The 16675-nt window shown below is 38.7% G+C and overlaps 1 long non-coding RNA gene across 2 annotated transcripts in view; it reads right to left on the bottom strand.

Moving 5' to 3' along the window:
* Nucleotides 1-1069: 1069 nt before the first annotated feature.
* LOC309661347 overlaps nucleotides 1070-16675 on the bottom strand; it is a 21719-nt gene continuing 6113 nt past the window's right edge. Inside the window, exons 2-3 of one of the 2 annotated variants that reach the window (XR_014263957.1) lie at nucleotides 16251-16458; nucleotides 1070-7484 (exon numbers count right to left, since the gene is read on the bottom strand). This is a non-coding gene — a long non-coding RNA (uncharacterized lncRNA). Of the gene's footprint in view, nucleotides 7485-12607; nucleotides 16459-16675 lie in introns of those variants that run through there. The other variant, XR_014263956.1, reaches the window with a different exon arrangement.

Here is a 16675-nt window from a genome sequence, read left to right as displayed (position 1 = left end):
GTTTTCTCAGGGAATATACCTGTAGTGGAATTGCTGGGTCGTATGGTAGTTCTATTTTTAGTATTTTACTAAACCTCCATACTGTTCTCCATAGTGGCTGTATCAATTTACATTCCCACCAACAGTGTGAGAGGGTTCCCTTTTCTCCACACTCTTTCCAGCATTTATTGTTTGTAGAATTTTTGATGATGGCCATTCTGACCGGTGTGAGATGATACCTCATTGTAGTTTTGATTTGCATTTCTCTAATGATTAGTGATGTTGAGCATCCTTTCATGTGTTTGTTGGCAATCTGTATATCTTCTTTGGAGAAATGTCTGTTTAGGTCTTCTGCCCATTTTTGGATTGAGTTGTTTGTTTTTTTGATATTGAGCTTCATGTGCTGCTTGTAAATTTTGGAGATTAATCCTTTGTCAGTTGCTTCATTTGCAAATATTTTCTCCCATTCTGAGGGTTGTCTTTTCGTCTTGTTTATGGTTTTCTTTGTTGTGCAAAAGATTTTAAGTTTCATTAGGTCCCATTTGTTTATTTTTGTTTTTATTTCCATTTCTCTAGGAGGTGGGTCAAAAAGGATCTTGCTGTTATTTATGTCATAGAGTGTTCTGCCTATGTTTTCCTCTAAGAGTTTGATAGTGTCTGGCCTTACATTTAGGTCTTGAATCCATTTTGAGTTTATTTTTGTGTATGGTGTTAGGGAGTGTTCTAATTTCATTCTTTTACATGTAGCTGTCCAGTTTTCCCAGCACCACTTATCGAAGAGGCTGCCTTTTCTCCACTGTATATTTTTGCCTCCTTTATCAAAAATAAGGTGACCATATGTGTGTGGGTTTATCTCTGGCCTTTCTATCCTGTTCCATTGATCTGTATTTTTGTTTTTGTGCCAGTACCATGCTGTCTTGATTACTGTAGCTTTGTAGTACAGTCTGAAGTCAGGGAGCCTGATTCCTCCAGCTCTGTTTTTCTTTCTCCAGATTGCTTTGGCTATTCGGGGTCTTTTGTGTTTCCATACAAATTGTGAAATTTTTTGTTCTAGATCTGTGAAAAATGCCATTGGTAATTTCATAGGGATTGCCTTGAATCTGTAGATGGCTTTGGATAGTATAATCATTTTCACAATGTTGATTCTTCCAATCCAAGAACATCATATATCTCTCCATCTGTTTGTATCATCTTTAATTTCTTTCATCAGTATCTTATAGTTTTCTGCATATAGGTCTTTTGTGTCCTTAGGTAGGTTTATTCCTAGGTATTTTATTCTTTTTGTTGCAATGGTGAATGGGAGTGTTTCCTTAATTTCTCTTTCAGATTTTTCATCATTAATGTATAGGAATGCAAGAGATTTCTGTGCATTAATTTTGTATCCTGCTACTTTACCAAATTCATTGATTAGCTCTAGTAGTTTTCTGGTGGCATCTTTAGGACTCTCTATGTATAGTATCATGTCATCTGCAAACAGTGACAGTTTTACTTCTTCTTTTCTGATTTGTATTACTTTTATTTCTTTTTCTTCTCTGATTGCTGTGGCTAAAACTCCCAAAACTAAGCTGAATAATAGTGGTGAGAGTAGACAACCTTGTCTTGTTCTGGATTTTGGAGGAAATGGTTTCAGTTTTTCAACATTGAGAATGATGTTGGCTGTGGGTTTGTCATATGTGGCCTTTACTATGTTGTGGTAAGTTCCCTCTACGCCCATCTTCTTGAGGGTTTTTATCATAAATGGGTGTTGAATTTTGTCGAAAACTTTCTCTGCATCTATTGAGATGATCATATGGTTTTTCTCCTTCAATTTGTTATTATGGTGTATCACATTGATTGATTTGTGTATATTGAAGAATCCTTGCATTCCTGGGATAAACCTCACTTGATCATGGTGTAGAATCCTTTTAATGTGCTGTTTGCTTGTATTTTGTTGAGGATTTTTGCATCTATGTTCATCAGTGATATTGGTCTGTACTTTTCTTTCTTTGTGATGTCTTTGTCTGGTTTTGGTATCAGGGTGATGGTGGCCTCGTAGAATGAGTTGGGGAGTGTTCCTCCCTCTGCTATATTTTGGAAGATTTTGAGAAGGATAGGTGTTAGCTCTTCTCTAAATGTTTGATAGAATTCACCTGTGAAGCCATCTGGTCCTGGGCTTTTGTTTTTGGAAGATTTTTAATCACAGTCTCAATTTCAGTGCTTGTGATTGGTCTGTCTTGGAAGGTTGTGCTTTTCTAAGAATTTGTCCATTTCTTCCAGGTTGTCCATTTTATTGGCATATAGTTGCTTGTAGTAATTTCTCATAATCCTTTGTATTTCTGCCATGTCAGTTGTTACTTCTCCTTTTTCATTTCTAATTCTGTTGATTTGAGTCTTCTCCCTTTTTTTCTTGATGAGTCTGGCTAATGGTTTATCAATTTTCTTTATCTTCTCTAAGAACCAGCTTTTAGTTTTATTGATCTTTGCTATTGTTTTCTTTGTTTCTCTTTCACTTATTTCTGCTCTGATCTTGATGATTTCTTTCCTTCTACTAACTTTGGGTTTTGTTTGTTCTTCTTTCTCTAGTTCCTTCAGGTGTAAGGTTAGATTGTTTATATGAGATTTTTCTTGTTTCTTGAGGTAGGCTTGTATTGCTATAAACTTCCCTCTTAGAACTGCTTTTGCTGCATCCCATAGGTTTGTGTCATCGTGTTTTCATTGTCATTTGTTTCTAGGTATTTTTTGATTTCCTCTTTGATTTCTTCAGTGATTGCTTGGTTATTTAGTAGTGTATTGTTTAGTCTCCATGTGTTTGTATTTTTTACAGATTTTTCCTGTAATTGATATCTAGTCTCATAGCATTGTGGTCGGAAAAGATACCTGATATGATTTCAATATTCTTAAATTTACCAAGGCTTGATTTGTGACCCAAGATATGATCTATCCTGGAGAAATTTCCATGAGCACTTAAGAAGAAAGTGTATTCTGTTGTTTTTGGATGGAATGTCCTATAAATATCAATTAAGTCCATCTTGTTTAATGTGTCCTTTAAAGCTTGTGTTTCCTTATTTATTTTCATTTTGGATGATCTGTCCATTGGTGAAGTGGGGTGTTAAAGTTCCCTACTATTATTATGTTACTGTCGATTTCCCCTTTTTTGGCTGTTAGCATTTGCCTTATGTATTGAGGTGCTCCTATGTTGGGTGCATTTTTTTTTTTAATTTACTTTATTTATTTATTTTTGGCTGTGTTGGGTCTTCGTTGCTGCACACGGGCTTTCTCTAGTTGCGGCGAGCGGGGGCTACTCTTCGTTGCGGTGTGCAGGCTTCTCATTGCAGTGGTTTCTCTTGTTGCGGAGCACAGGCTCTAGGTGCGCGGGCTTCAGTAGTTGTGGCTCACGGGCTCTAGAGTGCAGGCTCAGTAATTATGGTGCATGGGCTTAGTTGCTCCGCGGCATGTGGGATCTTCCCAGACCAGGGCTCGAACCCATGTCCCCTGCATTGGCAGGCAGATTCTTAACCACTGCACCACCAGGGAAGCCCCTGCATAAATATTTACAATTGTTATATCTTCTTCTTGGATTAATCCCTTGATCATACGTAGTGTCCTTTGTCTCTTATAATAGTCTTTATTTTAAAGTCTATTTTGTCTGATATGAGAATTGCTACTCCAGCTTCTTTTGATTTCTCTTTTCACGGAATATCTTTTTCCATCCCCTCACTTTCAGTCTGTATGTGTCCCCAGGTCTGAAGTGGGTCTCTTGTAGACAGCATATATACAGGTCTTGTTTTTGTATACATTCAACCGGTCTATGTCTTTTGGCTGGAGCATTTAATCCATTTACATTTTAAGTAGTTATCGATATGTATGTTCCTATTACCATTTTCTTAATGTTTTGGGTTTGTTATTGTAGGTCTTTTCCTTCTCTTGTGTTTCCTGCCTAGAAAAGTTCCTTTAGCATCTGTTGTAAAGCTGGTTTGGTGGTGCTGAATTCTCTTAGCTTTTGCTTGTCTGTAAAGTTTTTAGTTTCTCTGTCGAATCTGAATGAGATCCTTGCTGGGTAGAGTAATCTTGGTTGTAGGTTTTTCCCTTTCATCACTTTAAATATGTCGTGCCACTCCCTTCTGGCTTGCAGAGTTTCTGCTGAAAGATCAGCTGTTAACCTTAGGGGGATTTCCTTGTATGTTATTTGTTGTTTTTCCCTTGCTGCTTTTAATATTTTTCTTTGTATTTAATTTTTGATAGTTTGCTTAATATGTGTCTTGGCATGTTTCTCCTTGGATTTATCCTGTATGGGACTCTCTGCGCTTCCTGGACTTGACTGACTATTTCCTTTCCCATATTAGGGAAGTTTTCAACTATAATCTCTTCAAATATGTTCTCAGCCCCTTTCTTTCTCTTTTCTTCTTCTGGGACCCCTATAATTCAAATGTTGGTGCATTTAATGTTGTCCCAGAAGTCTCAGAGACTGTCCTCAATTCTTTTCATTCTTTTTTTCTTTTTTTTATTTAGCATCTTTATTGGAGTATAATTGCTTTACAATGGTTTGTTAGTTCATTCTTTTTTCTTTATTCTGCTCTGCAGTAGTTATTTCCACTCTTCTATCTTCCAGGTCACTTCTGTTCTTCTGCCTTGGTTATTCTGCTATTGATTCCTTCTAGAGAATTTTTAATTTCATTTATTGTGTTGTTCATCACTGTTTGTTTGCTCTTTAGGTCTTCTAGTTCCTGTTAAACGTTTCTTATATTTTCTCCATTCTATTTCCAAGATTTTGGATCAACTTTACTATCATTACACTGAATTCTTTTTCAGGTAGACTGCCTATTTCCTCTTCATTTGTTTGGTCTGGTGGGTTTTCACCTTGCTCCTTAATCTGCTGTGTTTTTCTGTCTTCTCATTTTGCTTAACTTACTGTGTTTGGGGTCTCCTTTTCACAGGCTGCAGGTTCGTAGTTCCCGTTGTTTTTGGTGTCTGCCCTCAGCGGCTAAGGATGGTTCAGTGGGTTGTGTAGGCTTCCTGGTGGAGGGGACTGGTGCCTGTGTTCTGGTGGATGAGACTGGATCTTGTCTTTCTGATGTGCAGGACTACGTCCAGTAGTATGTTTTGGGATGTCTGTGACTTTATTATTATTTTAGGCAGCCTCTCTGCTAATGGGTGGGTTTGTGTTCCTGTCTTGCTAGTTGTTTGGCATAAGGTATCCAGCACTGTAGCTTGCTGGTCGTTGAGTGGAGCTGGGTCTTATCATTGAGTTGGAGATCTCTGGGAGAGCTTTTGCAGTTTGATATTACGTGGAGCCAGAAGGTCTCTAGTGGACGAATGTCCTGAACTCAGCTCTCCCACCTCAGAGGCACAGGCCTGACACCAATACTCTGTCAGCCACATGGCCCGGTACGTGGGGAGTTTCTTGCATTTTGGAAAGTCTGAGGTCTTCTGCCGGCTTTCAGTAGGTGTTCTGTAGGAGTTGTTCCACATGTAGATGCATTTCTGATGTATTTATGGGGAGGAAGGTGATATCCACGTCTTACTCTTTCACCATCTTGAAGGTCTCCTCCCTCGACACTGCATTAATATTAAAGCTATTTTTAAGACAATAAAAATATAAACAATTGATAGGAATATAGAAATTTTGACTAATTTGAGTGAGCTCTCAGAGCTATCAATTGGATTCACTCATTTGTCTCTACTTGCTTATCTACCTATTTATTTCTTCCCTATTGCAAAAATTAAGCTGAAGCAGCACAACTAGCTCAAGTAGGCAGCACTTAGGAGCCTGACCCAGGTTACTACATTTATACTTGAAAAAATATAAAACAGCCTTTCTTTTAAAATATTCTTTAATTTTGACTTTCACTAATGGGCCCTGTCATTCTACCTGGTGTTTTTTGTTGTTGTCGTTCTGGTTTTTACAAGATAACCTGCTTAGCAAGCTGTAGCCAAATCACTTGGGAATCTTCTCTTCATTATAACAGAGGACAACAAATCCGATTTCCAATTTCTTTACATATAAATAAATTTTAAAAGCAAGTAGCAAAAGATACTGAATATAATCCAGAACAGTTAATGTTCTTAGGGAGAAATAAAATTTTTTATAAATTCCAAATTTCTTGTAGTTTCAATACAGTTTCAATAATTAGCCAGCTTTTTTGACACTGAGTATTAGGATGAATGAAAGGGGATTATTTTTACCTTCCCAGGGCCAAAACACTCTAGTGATTGAACCTACCACATGATACATCATCTAAAAATATTTCAACATATCATTTTATGCTACTAAGACCATGTCACTTATTTATTTTAATTGGCCTGAGACAAGGAGGTTTTCATTAACTCTCACCAACATTATTCCAAAGAAAAGCCAGCTTCAGATTAAAGCCATATACTTTTTAAATTATGTGTAACTGTGCCAAGGTGTTCTTGGGGAAGAAAAATAAAAAGCTCCCTTATAAGAATCTTACCATGGGGACTTTACTTTTATTTAAACTAAGAGCCAATCCTTTATTAAATATATTCTAAATAGCTATTACTATTATTGGAAAATTACCTCTATGAATGAAGAGATTAGGGGTAGGAGAGGCAGGGAGAGTATAAACTGGATTGCTTGTTCTTTGACAATTCATCAATACATCACAATGCTTTGCTAAAATATAAAGCATTGATTTTACATTTAAGCATTATCCTATACTGAATGAGTATGCCGTTAAATTTTGTGCTAGATCTTAAACAAGGACTACATGAGCTCGTTAAGGAATGAGGTAACATCTTTTATAAATAAATTTTAAGTGATATAAAAGAATTTATATTTGAGTTCTTTAACTGAGTCAAAGCATTTTCCCATTTTGATTATTATTCATCTTATTCTTTGTTTTTGTTGTCAAAATTATAAGCAGATAGGACTTACAGGAAATGTTGACATATAATGTATGTATATATGTGCATAAATATTTATACACACATTTATACATGGTGGCCTATTTAAAAATCATAATGCTTTACATGGACCTCCTATTGGGAATATTTAAATACATATTCATTTCTCTACATATAGAATACAGAGTACAGACAGGGAGAATATGTTCATAATTATGTGACTATTTTAAACTGTTTTTTAATTTAAAAGGGTTAAAAATTAAATGAAACAAAACTTTATCATAAAGTTTAATTGTTTTACTTCTAAGTAGGATAGAGAGATCTGATTTCGCTTTCTTAAGTGTTTTATGACAGCTTATTTGTCATTAGTGTTTTTTAACATACGTATGAACTCAAACATAAAGGGAAAAAATTCTGGCAAGAATAAGAAAACTCAAAAAAATGCATAGTTCAGAATAGTAATGAAAACCACAGTCAATGACTTCCAAAACAGTGAGATATTTTTCAGCTCAACAGTAATGCTTATCAACTAAAACCTAATAGTAGTAAAAAAAAAAAAAAAAAAAAAATGTGGCTATTATAACACAGTCGCCTTGGTTATCAGTTGTTTTGAAGATCCAGAATAACCTCAGTTTCACAATTTTCAGATATCTGCTTATCACCTGAGGTAGGAAATCAGACATCATGAATCAATTAAAATCCAAGAATTTTATCCAGATCAGTAATTCATCCTATTTTAGAGATAATTAACATATTTTTTAAAATTTTACAAAGAAATGTTGGTCTTGGTTGTTTTCTGCCAACTCTTTGACTCCACATATCATGTCTTTGCCTTTCACTCTCTATGGGCCATAGCCAGACCCACATAGGCCAATGACCCAATCAGTAATAAACAGAATACAGAAGCAGATTCCTAGGGGGGCAGCAAAGATTCCAGCACATGATAACAGAGGAGAAGGAACCTTGAAGGGCTCCACTGCTTCTATCCCAGCATCCCTCCTCAAGCTCCTCTGTCTTGGAAGACTCTTCATTCTACATGGGCTATGTGACCTTCAGACTTGGAACTTCTGGGACATATGCTCCTTTGAAGAACTGTCTTAAATATCCCTACCAGTGTAAGATTCAGGTTTGCTGGTTTGGTAGTAAAGCAAGGTGAAAGCAGCCTTGAAGCTGGTCTCTGAGGTTGGGACTAGCTCAGCAATTGGACTATAGCCTTTCAGTGAAATAATCTTTGGAAGGGCCTGGAAATAATGTACTTTCCCACTTTTTTCAAACCTCCAAAACATATGTTTAAAGGAAAAAAACTAAGATAGCAACATTTAAACTAAATCATAATATTCCTTACAACACAAATAATGTGTAACAAAATGGTTAAGGAAGTGAGAAGTTACCTTCAGCTGAAATTAGAAGTAAATTTTCGATTAAAAAATGCAATACTATTTAAATTTAATATGGGAAACAAAATACTCAAAAAACAGTCTCCTAAAGTCAATCTGCAAACCAGTCGGCTCTAATATTCTCTCATCATCCCCCAACCCGGCCCCCTACCACATCTGTTTAACCATCTCTCCTTTTTTCCTTTTTCTGTGATTATTTGCATATAATTAAAAGATTTGGTTAGCCCTTTTAAACTCAGTTTATGCCCATTAGAGATCGAGAAACACATTTCCATCATCCAGAACTCAGTTTAACAAATTACCGCAAAATGAATCTACCAAATTAACTGAATCATCTTGTTGAACCACAATCCTAGATTCTGCCTCTGCTTTCTTCTCATTTTAGTTGAGTCAAGTCATTCCTTTTCCTTTCTTGATTTTCTTCTCTCCATTCCACATATTCTTGTGGATTTGGAAATGGTGGAGGATGAGGAAAGGGTATATGATTTACATACTCTTTCTAAAATATAAGAAAGCAATAAATAAACGTGTCAAGACAAAAAGCATTATTTTCATTTTCATTGACCTTTGTAGACCCTACTTGATTTCTGTAAATCAGAAACCAGTAGAATGACATTAATGCTTTGGGAAAAGAAGTATGAGTTTTCAACTGTGGCAAAAAGAATAAAGAACTGACAGGATGCAGCTTTAACCTGTACAATTCACAGCTGCTCTCCTGTGAGAGGAAGATAATACAAAATGCTTTCAGTGAATGCAGATCTGAGAGTAAAGAAGAAATAATTCAGGGGAGAATAAGGAGAGCAAATATCAAAAAAGAAAATGAATAAGAATCGTATTGCTTTTGATTTATAAATTACATTCAGGAAAAAGAACTTCTCCCCAAATTTTGGAATATGTGGATTTAAAAAAAGAAAGAACATTTATATCCAGATAAGGACAATGCATCGAAAATCATACTCATCCCAGGATTACTCCAACACTTTCTTTCAGGAAATTTAAACATTTTTAAGTGAATCAGTGATTTCAGTATCTTGAAGTCAGGCTTGGGAAAGAAAACTAAATATAGTTGTGAGAAAACACACATTTAAACAAAAAGGCAGTTGTTATAACGTCACGAGTGACATGAACAAAATGATCAACATCTTCCCAAGGGACAGCATAAATATCAAACATGCTAATAAGTGTAGGCGGGCCCCTCATGACAGAAAGTGTGGTATGTGTACAATTCCCAGATAAGAACAAAATCATGGCACTTAAACAGTGGCAGCACTGTTAATTACATGTGATATTTGAAAAATATGACAACCATCTCAATCCGCTCAAGTAGCACTCATGGTAAGGGTGAAATTTTATCAACATTGGTTAACTTATGGTGAATTAAAAAAACAGCAAGGAGATAGATAAATCGATAGATTAAAAGATAAACTACTCACAGGCAGACAAACAGAAGGACAGATAGAGTTACAATCAAACGTGTACATTACTCAGACAGAAAAATCATAACTAGCCCCAAGAAGTGACGTGTCTGCTAGGAAAGACTTGAACGTAGAATTTTCTGACTTTAATTTCATTCTTCCAACACCATGCTGCATAACCAGGGGTACCTCTCTAAAAGTCCCTATAACACAGTTATCCAACTGTTAAATGAAGCTAATAATATTTTCATATAGTTTCATATAGTTTTCTGAGGGTAAAAGACATAGGAAAATTTGGAAGAGTATGGGGAAAATGCCTTCTATTCATTGGAGCTATTTGACATGACATCATTCCTTCAGACAGATATACAGTGCATACGTGAAATTATGAAGCATCCAAATGCATTACCAAGGGACCTTAAGGGGCTCTTTGCTGAAAAGGATAACTGGCTATCTTTCTGGGAGTAATTTAAACATAGACTGAGGGAGGAGGGCATCCTCTAGATCCTTTCTAGTTCTTACTTCCTTTGGATCCTAATTTCTCTTCCCTGTTTAGGAAAAAAAAATACTGAGACCCACAGGATAGAGATGGAAAATAAGACTGTGTGCCCTCAAACTTTTCTTTCAAAAATACCATGGCATTTACAGGAGATGGTCTGGATTCCTGTAACAGCACAAGTTGAGATCCCCCTTGAAATGAACTCATACCACTTTTCTTTGTATGAACATTCTCTTCATGTTTCCTTACTCTACACATATCACAAAGGAATAAGAGAATTTTTGCCAGAAAACAGGGAACTGGGTTGATTCTTCTATTTTTTCTTCTCCTGTGCTTCATAAAATTGGGAATTCATACATACACTTATATTTATCTATCCCTTCTGGAAAAGGCCCAAATGGAGCCAATGTTGGCTCATTTTTGACAAAGGGACAAGCTTGAATTGGGAATAACCTTTGGGATCAGTAACTGGCCTGAAGTGATGAAATGGACCTGGTGGAAGGCTCCCTGGCTTTTTCTCCTGGCTAACATTCTACCAACAACTAGTCCAGCATTGTTCTCACAAACTGTGTCCTTGGGATCATTATCTCTCCCCTTCATTTGTCTCCTGATACCCCTCCACACAAGGTTTCTTCTTCAGCACAGGAAGTCATCTCACTTAAAATTTCAAATGACTTCACTATAGTAATGGAGATACTAGGGTGTAAACTAGACAAAGGTAGGTGATGATAGGTAAAATCTCATTTCTCCTTTGAGCCTGGCAAGGTTTAGCCCAATAACCAGATTCCTAACAGGTTTTTCTAGATTTCATTCCCCACTCAACTTGCATGTTCCTGCAACATGGATGTTCTTATTACTCAGTCCTTACTTGCATCTGTCTTTGGTTCTAGGATAAAACTACTCAAACCTCAATTTAGTTATTTTATCCTCCCTTGGAATCTCTGGGAAAGGGTTCTTATAAACTAGATTTCTAGATCTTATTAGGCTCAGGCCAACCTGACCATCTGAGCATTAATTTTCCTACTGTTCACAGATATTCCTGAACTTCTCTTTCTCTTTCCTGGAATGACCTGCCCAGGACAAATACTGGAGCTTGGCTTTCCTACTGTCTCTTATTCAGTCAATTCTCTTTTCCTTCTCTCTAGAACTTCAGACATTTCTGACTTTCTCCATCCCGCGGGTGATATATTTGCTTTTCTTGTCTCTGCAGTTTCCTTTTGTTTTTTGACATGTTCTACATGGAAGTTCTATATTTCTTTCCCTCAGAGGCTTCTGACCCTCCAGTATGGTTGCCACCAGTTCAGTGTACTAGCTAATATTGGGGACTCTGTAGATAGACAAAATCTAGATTCAAATTCCCACTTTGCCACTTACTGCCTACACGATCTGAAGTAGTTTCCTACTCACTCTGCACTCCAGTGCTTAGAAGCTCTTGCTATTACCAGGTGGGTGACCTTGGGCCAATGACACAATCACTCCAAACCTCACTGTCTTCATTTGCAAAATGGCAGTACCTACCTTACAATATTAGTATGAAAAATAAATGTGATGATCAATACAATGGCAAAATAAACTAATCACTCTATAAATATTAGTTATTACCATTATTACCAATTCAAATGATCAGGCCCATTTGGTATGTAACAGGTTTCCTGACTTCACTTTGTTCTCAATACAAATGCTATTATTTCTTAAACTCAGAGTTTATCAGGCCTCATTAGCCAGAGGCTTTTTCTCAGGGGCCACGTGAAGTTTAGAGCAGAGAGCTGGGGAGCCAGAAGCATTGCCAGAAGTTTTACACAGTCAATGCTATTTAAACATATCTGAATTTGAGTTCTGGTGAGTCCTCACTTGTCCCATCTCTTCTGTATGCTAGAGCTTACTAACAGAGCAGCTTTCACATAAACGCATCAGAGCCTAAATGTTGAGATTGTGATACTAAGTACGAGAGCTACAACCACAAAACATCATTGAACCAGAGACCTATAAAGCAACATGGTGAAGACCACGATGAGGGGTAGGAACCTACACATACACCAAGTGCTTCAGGAGCCCAGAGTGAGGAACTCAGTGTTCCAATTTAAGAGAAAGTCAGGGTGGGAGATCTGACCACTGCCTCAGTCACTTCACTGAACTCAGGCATGTTTCTGCTGAAATGGCTGACAACCTCCAATGTCCCCTTCCTCCTTCATTGCTCTAAAGGCCCCTCCTCCAGAAATGAGAACCCATCAAGGAGAATGTCGTCTGTGAGAAAAACTGTTCCTATTGCTGCAAACACTTGCTAGAAAGTCCAAGAAAGTTTACAAGGTACATTTGTAGGATGATATTAAGTCAGATGCATTTCAAGTACGATTTATTATACAAAAAAGATCTTACTTTTTATATTTTGTTGTCTGTGGTGGTGGTGGTGATAGTGGACACAACCCACTCCACAGAAAAGCAAAAGGAGTGCATATTATTAATGTAATTAATCATACAAATTATTAGTACTTGCAACAATCAACATGGAAGTTCTGAAGGAAGTGAAAACTGAGAGCTCTGTATATTAAACTAAAGATTTCTGTTATTTGAAAATCAAGATTATACTGGCAGAAAAGTCTATTTCAAAATCAGCATAGTAACTGAACTTGCCCTACAATGAAGGTAGATTCAAACAATGATGTGAAGTCTGGTAAGAACTAATAAACCCTAGTAGATAGTCTAGAAAGACCACACGCAAACAATATTATACCCCTGAGCTTACAGAAACAGTCAACTCAAGGGATTTACCCCCAGTTCACCATGTTGCTATGGCTTTACTTTCTAAAGTTGCTATCAGAAATTAAAAGAAATTCTGTATAGCTACTTTTAATGGGAACTCAGATTGACTGATGTACATAAAATGTACAAGGGAGTTTGTGTCTTATTTATTCCCACTATTATAAATGAAATTAACGACTGAAAGTTGTAGACTTTCTGGGTCTTCTTTTCACTGATGAGCCCAAGGTATTCCTCCTCTTTATTGCCAATAACCATGTTGACATATTTTTCCTAATTCTGCATATACTGAAACTAGGTGGTTACAAACAGAACCCAGAAACATAATTTGCATTCTAATGAAATGATCCTAAAATTATTCTTTTTACTGTGGCTTTACCGGCTGCTCCACAGTGCAGGTTCCTGTGGGTCTCCTGCTTGGAATGATTCAATGTAGATGATAACCGGAGTTGATTGAGGAATCCTGAAATCGGGGATTCTGATTCCTAAGGCAATCTGTCTACCAATCTACTGCATGAGTTCCTCTTTATTTACAGTTTGGTAAAGATTGTAGGTGGAGATGTTGCCAGCACATGTGCACAATTGTTCAAACAGCTTTGAAAGAGGAATGAGTAAGAGAGAGAGAGAGAGTGGTATCCAAGTTCAAATCAGGCAGGCATTTCAGATTTCAAGAGACAACTGAAAAGGGAACATCTGTTAGATCCCCTGGGTTTGAGGACAGTCTGTGTAAGTTTTCGTATTTCTGAGTGTGTGCACATAGTGGAGAGGGTGGAGCCTTCCAACCTCAAATCTAAAAAGATTGAGAGATTGTGGAAGGCCCAGATGTGCCAAAGGTCAGAGGGATCAATATACAGACCCTACCATGGGGGACGGGGGGGTGGGCAGATTCGAATAGAAAACCGCTGCAGAAGGGAAGCCAATGAGAGGTAAGGAAGTTCCTGAATAATTAAGAAGTTCAGAATAAGCAAACTCAGTTGCCACGAGGGAAGGAGGTGGGATGAGGGATTTAAAAAAAGAAAAAAAAAAAGCAGTTGATGTAGTAATTAAGAATTTGGTGAGAGCCTGGGCAGGTCACCTCCTTTCTCAGATCAGAGCCCCATCAGAAATTCTTTCAAGTGTCCTTCTGCGTCGCCAAAGATGACAACAGCAAATCAATAAGTGCTTGAAATGAAAGGGGATGTTGGCGAGCCCCTCAGGCTACAGATTTCCCGCCGCTAGCCTTTTCTGAACTCCTAGCGTGCCTTTGCACCGCCTCTCTTAAGAAGAGCTACCTTTTATTCCTATTCTCAGGACGAAGGTAAGTGCTCAGTTAGCATATCTATTAAATGTCGGCTCTACTTCCAGCTCTCGGATCAGGCGGAGAGAGCGCTGCTTCGGTTCACCAGCCAGCCGGCGAGGCAGGAGGAGAAGAGCAGGCTGGCCAGGCCGCCCGCGGGGCCACACACCTCCCGGGCTGGCCCAGCTTCTCCCAGGATTGAGCGCTTCTAGGTCAGAGCTGGAAGGTCCTGCCAGAGCAAAGGGCCAGAGCGATCGCGGCCTCCGGAGCGCTTCTTCCACTTCGTTTATTTACAAACAAGCACAAAATCATTAACAATAGAAAAGGGCCAGTCCTCCAAAATCAAAGCTTGGGATCACCGGAAACTCCGTTCTGAGTTCCAGACCTTGGTCTGTTACCCTTCCAATATTCATCTCTCCCTAATATGTCTTGATTTAACAAGCTTTCCAGAGCCCAACATCACGAGGCGACGTTTTAATTAGGTAATTCATTAGTGAGTCAATACAGACATTTATATATTCTTTTAGCTCAAGTGGTTAAGTACTAATTTCGAAATGATTATAAAACACCAGAATAGGCAACGCATAGTAATTTTAATTTATATGCAAATCAATTGGTTCATCTTAAATGCCTTTTTAAAAAATTATTGTATTGTAGCATCGGAGGGACGCCTCAAACCTCCTCAATAGACAATTCGGAAACAAGACCTGGACTGGGAAGAAAATTTAGAACAGCCAACAAATCAATAATGTCTGAGGCAGTTAAACATCTCTAGCCATTGGTATTTACATACTCTCTTGTTGTCAGATAAGGAGCTGGGGAAATTGCTTGCCAGGGTTGAAATCATAATCCAGAGGGAAGAAAGTAAATGGTAGCACGCAGCCAGGCACAGGCGGGCTTGAAAATAATACTGTACCTTTCCCAAATCCTAACTCTTGGGTGAGAGTGAGGTGGCAGATGTCGCCGCCCCGCATTTGTCCTCGGTTTTGCCAAGCTTTGATCACAAACTGCTATGCCCTCTCTGAGCTTCACAATTCGATTCTATTCTAACAGTTCTGTCACTGGCTTCAAAACATTAGAGGGAGGGGCATAATTCAGAATCTCACAAAAATCTTCTGAACCCGTGTAGCCAGCACCACTCTTCCTATGCTAATGTATTTGGAGGGGCGGTGTGCTATGTTTAATTCTCTGTGTCCCACACACATTAAATCCAATAATCAAAAAGACAGAAGGAATGGCTGGGGGAAATGGGCCAGTGCACTGGTTTACTGGAAGGTTATTATCTTTAGACATAGTTCAAAATTTTGGAAAAGTAAAAAGAATATATACTTCTGGGAAAAAAATTTTTTTTAAGATATTCTAGAACAGTGAGTCTCACCAGGCGATCGGCTCCGGAGTTGTTTATGTCAAAGTGTAACATCCTTGAAATTCACTGATACATAAGGCCAGTGTCTCCCCACACCCGGCTCCCAGCCAGGAGATCTGGCCCTTAAGAAGCTGGTACCTTTGATGCTACAATCTTGTTTACATCTGCAAGGCAGGGAATTGCTTGCTTTGGTTGGACGCTCCCTCCACCCCCTTCTAATCTGAAGTAATCGGAATCTAAATACAATCGCCACGGCCCACTCTTCCATTTCTGTTCTGACGAGGGAAAAACCTGAAATCCACGTCTTAAATCAGCTCGGTGGTTTGTAGCCCCCAGCACCCTGCCTCTCCGCTGCATGCCTAATGTATTCCCTGGTGGTTCTGGGCATTAATTAGTTGTTTAATAGGAGTATGACTAAAAATGTAAAAGAAGGATTAGGAGCGTGAAACGTATGTCCAGCTCCTTCCACACACTCGAGGAGGGAATGAGAATCATTCTGTATCTTCTATTTCTCCAGGAGCCATTTGCATTTCCCACCAGCTGCTCACTTCAGCTGCACTGGCGCTGGGCGAGGCGAGGACCCAAAAGCTCCGCGCGGTGTCTGCGGCGGCCGGGACTGGGGTTAGCCAGCCCCTGGCGGGCGAGACTCCAGACAGAAGGGGGACGAGGGGAATGTGAGCTTCCCGGAGCCCCTGCATCCCAGCCCTGGTTTGCAAACCTCGGAATCCTGAAACGGGGGAGGAGGAGGCACGCGCTTATCTGCGCGTCTCTGCAGCGCAGTCCCTTTCTCTTTCCCTTGTCTCTCTGTGCGTCTCTGAATCTTCCCGTCTCCGGTTTTCTCACTCTTTTCCCACTTTTCCGTGAGATGCCCCATCCTCGCCTCCAGATGCAGGCGAGGCTGTTCTGCTCCGAGCGTCTCTTAATCTCTATAAAATGAAAAGAAAAGGAGGGAGACATTTAACCCATAACTCAGGGGGCTGAGGAGGCAGCAAAAATCTTTGATGGGCAGAGACGAAAATGTTTTTCTTGGACCACATTATGTGGTATGCTGTGACCTTAGATTTCAGTCGTGGGACTTGAAGAAATTTGATTTTCTTGCCTCAGCAAGATTTCAGAAACCAGAAATAGAAATTCTCAGAGACA

The sequence above is a fragment of the Balaenoptera physalus genome (genome assembly GCF_965194825.1).
Source record: "Balaenoptera physalus genome assembly, chromosome: 5".
Taxonomy (NCBI): Eukaryota; Metazoa; Chordata; class Mammalia; order Artiodactyla; family Balaenopteridae; genus Balaenoptera; species Balaenoptera physalus.
This window is presented reverse-complemented; position numbering and strand designations above follow the sequence as displayed.